This window comes from Macrobrachium rosenbergii, chromosome 31 (assembly GCF_040412425.1).
Source record: "Macrobrachium rosenbergii isolate ZJJX-2024 chromosome 31, ASM4041242v1, whole genome shotgun sequence".
NCBI classification, from domain to species: domain Eukaryota; kingdom Metazoa; phylum Arthropoda; class Malacostraca; order Decapoda; family Palaemonidae; genus Macrobrachium; species Macrobrachium rosenbergii.
In genome coordinates this window covers 3,324,999-3,329,304 of record NC_089771.1, presented here as the reverse complement: position 1 = coordinate 3,329,304, position 4,306 = coordinate 3,324,999, and positions in this window count along the sequence as shown.

Genomic DNA, 4,306 nt, shown 5'->3' with positions numbered 1-4,306 from the left:
ATTTCATCTACAGCCGCGTTGATAACTTAAAGAACACGATGATAATCATTAAACCTTTTTTATTTTCGTACCTGCTAACATTAAGCCACATAAACATGCTAATGTATTATTACCTCAACTCAAGCCAGAACTTTTTTTTATTGAAGCGTTCAGGAGATCTATCATCTAATCCTGTCAGGATACTTGGTAATGTTCGCATGGCATCCTGTAATTGCAAAGATGACGGTATCACCGTCACATAATTTTAGATCTTTTGGTCAACAGCCGCCAATTGGAATACTGATTTTGCCTGGATGTAAACTGCTCTTCAGAATCTCATCTATTCTAGTTTATGTTTTAAACATAAGTTGGTCGAAGACGCAGCTACTCTAACCAGAAAAAGAGGCAGTTTTTGTCACACCGTTGTCGGAAAAATATCCTGTTTGGCTATCTTAAATAAGATACACAAAGAACCTCCAATAGTGAACTTGGTTCTTGCAGTTGCTCAAGAACCTGTGAATACGCCTACATTATTCTCAAAGAAAGACGCTACCACTTTTTAAAACAAAGTAATAATGTCTATATTTTTATCGATAGGAAGCTATCAAAAGGTTATGTCGTTATTCAGTTGCCTTGCAAGGTATTTTCTGGAGTTTTCTTTACAGAGCTTTTTAAAAATTCCAGCAGTGGTCTTAATGCTGCAGCCCAAGAACCTGTGCATGCACCTTTATTAATGCCAAGTAACAATGACTCCACTTTTATAACAAGGTTTGTATGTATCGACAGGAAGCCATTAGAACGTTGTGTCATTGTACTGCAGCCTTGCTAAATATTTCCAGGAGTTTTCCTTTACAGAGTTTTTTAAAGATTTTGTTTGTTTCAGAATTTTCTACAAATCGTCATTACAAAATATTTCTGTTTTCATTTTTTTTCGTGCATATTCGAGTTTTCAAAAGATAGATTGTTTATTAGTTAATTAATGCTTTATTTTTTACAGTATCTTGTGGAAGCACTGCTATAAGTACAGAACTGATAGCCCATAATCCAAGCACATACTTGAGCTTTTTCAAATTCCTCTCCAAACAAAGGCTAGGCCACCTTTAAAGCTGGAAATGTCTTTCACATACATCATGAAAGGAAAAGCTGCTATTGCCCATACAGGCCCAGTTAATACTTTCCTAACACCTGCCCTCTCCTGCTCCAGAATATGAAGCTGCAATGGTCATCAACCGGACAGGTATATTTGAAGACTTGGTTCTGTCCTTTACATACTCCGAGTGTCCTTCATCTGTACATTTGTAATAATTTCAGAAATCTCACAACCTCTGTACTTTATACATCTGAAATAATTTCATGAAATCTTCAAAACTCTGTACCCATGAAGATCTGTAATACCTCATGAAATCTCCAAACCTCTGTACCTCTGTAATAACTCATGAAATCTCCAAACCTCTGTACCCCTGCAGATCTGTAATACCTCATGAAATCTCCAAACATCTGTACCCTGTAGATCTGTGGCCTCAAGTGAAATCTACAAACCTCTGTACCCTGCAGATCTGTAATACCTCATGAAATATCCAAACCTCTGTACCCCTGTACATCTGTAATACCTCATGAAATCTCCAAACCTCTGTACCCCTGTACATATGTAATATCTCATGAAATCTCCAAAACTCTGTACCCGTGTGAATCTAATACCTCATGAAATCTCACAACCTCTGTACCCCTGTAGATCTGTTATACCCCATGAAATCTCACAACCTCTGTACCTCTGTAGATCTGTACATCTCAAGAACTCTCACAACCTCTGTACCTCTGTAGACTGTAATGCCTCATGAAATCTCCAAACATCTGTACTCTTGAAGATCTGTAATAACTAATAAAATCTCCCAACCTTTGTGCCCCTGTAGATCTGTAATACCTCATGAAATCTCCCAACCTTTGTGCCCCTGTAGATCTGTAATACCTCATGAAATCTCACAACCTCTGTACATTTTGTACATCTGAAATACCTCATGAAATCTCCCAACCTCTGTACCCGTAGTTCTGAAACACCTCAAGAAATCTCACAACTTCTGTACCTTTGTGGATCTGAAATACCTCATGAAATCTCCAAACTTCTGTACCTTTGTAGATATGTAATACCTCATGAAAGCTCACAAACTCTGTACCAACGTAGATCTGTAGTACTTCATGAAATCTCCAAACCTCTGTACCCCTGCAGATCTTAATTCCTCATGAAATCTCCAAACCTCTGTACCCCTGTAGATCTGTAATATCTCGTGAAGTCTTACAACCCTGCACACCTGTAGATCTGTAATACCTCATGAAATCTACAATCCTCTGTACCCCTGTACATCTGTAATACCTCATGAAATCTCCCAACCTCTGTACACCTGTAGATCTGTAATACCTCATGAAATCTCCCAACTTCTGTACCCCTGTAGATCTGTAATACCTCATGAAATCTACAAACCTCTGTACCCCTGTACATCTGTAATACCTCATGAAATCTCCAAACTCTGTACCCCTGTAGTTCTGTAATGCCTAATGAAATCTCAAACCTCTGTGTACTGCTGTAGATCTGTAATACCCTCATGAATTCTCCAAAACTTCAGTACCCTGTAGATCTGTAATACCCTAAGTGAAATCTCCAACCTCTGTACGCCTGTAGATCTGTAATTCTTCTGTACCCTTGTAGATCTGTAATACTCCTCATGAAATCCCCAACCTCTGTAAATTCTCTGTACATCTGTAATACCCTCACGAAATTCCTAAACCTCTGTACCTCTGAAGAGCTGTAATACCTCATGAAATCCCCAACCTCTGTACCCCTGTAGATCTGTAATACCTCTGTGTCCTCTCTAGATCTGTAATACCTCTGAACTTCCCAACCCTGTACCCCTGTACATCTGTTATACCATGAAATCTCACAACTCTTGTACCTCTGTACATCTGTAATAATTCTCATGAAACCTCCCAACCTCTGTACCCCTGTAGTTCTGTAATACCTCATGAAATCTCCCAACCTCTGCACCCCTGTAGATCTGAAATACCTCATGAAATCTCCCAACTCTGCAAATTCTGTACTTGTAATACTCATAAAATCTCCCAACCCTGCACCCTGTAGATCTGAAATACCTCATGAAATCTCCCAGGTTCTGCAAAATTCTGAAGACTGTATACCTCATGAAATCTCCAACCTCTGCACCCCTGTAGATCTGAAATACCTCATGAAATCTCCCACTCTCTGTACCCCCGTACATATGTAATACCTCATGAAATCTCCCACCCTCTGTACCCCCGTACATCTGTAATGCCTCATGAAATCTCTCAACCTCTGCACCCCGTAGATCTGTAATACCATGAAATCCCCAAATCTCTCTGTACCTCTGTAGGTCTGTAATACCTCATGAAATCTCCCAACCTCTGCATCCCTGTACATCTGTAATACTCATGAAATCTCACAACCTCTGTACTGTACATCTGTAATACCTCATGAAATTTCCAAACCTCTGTACCCCTGTGTAGACCTGTGTAACACTCATGAAATCTCCCAACCTCTGCACCCCTGTGGACTGTTATACCATGAAATCTCCCAACCTCTGCACCCTGTACATCTGTGGCTACCTCATGAAATCTCCAAACCTCTGTAATTCCTGTACTTGTAAAACCTCATGAAATTCTAAACCTCTGTACCCCTGTACATTTGTAATATCTCTTGAAATCTCCAAACCTCTGTACTCTGTAGATCTGTAATAGATCTAATATCTCAATGAAATCTCCCACCCTGCACCTCTGTAGAACTGTTATACCTCATGAAATCTCCAAACCCTGCACCCTGTACATCTGTAATACCATGAAATCTCCAAACTCTGTACTCTGTACATCTGTAATACCTCAAGAAATCTCCAAACCTCTGTACCCTGTAGATCTGTAATACTTCATGAAATCTCCCAACCTCTGCACCCTGTAGATCTGTTATACCATGAAATCTCCAAACCTCTGCACCCTGTACATCTGTAATACTCATGAAATCTCCAAACCTCTGTAAATTCTGTACTTGTAAACCTCATGAAATTCTAAGCCTCTGTACTCCTGTACATTTTGTAATACCATGAAATCTCCCAACTCCTCTGCACCCTGTAGATCAGTAATACTGTGAATTTCATGAAATTTACAACGACGTTTTATTTTTGACCTATTCTTAGTGAATTGTGGTCCAATATTCAAACCCAGCCTACAAGTTTAGTTATTAATCATACGGTTAACAATATAAAAAAGAATGGTGAGTGAAAAATTCATATTACGAAAAATGAAGAAACAT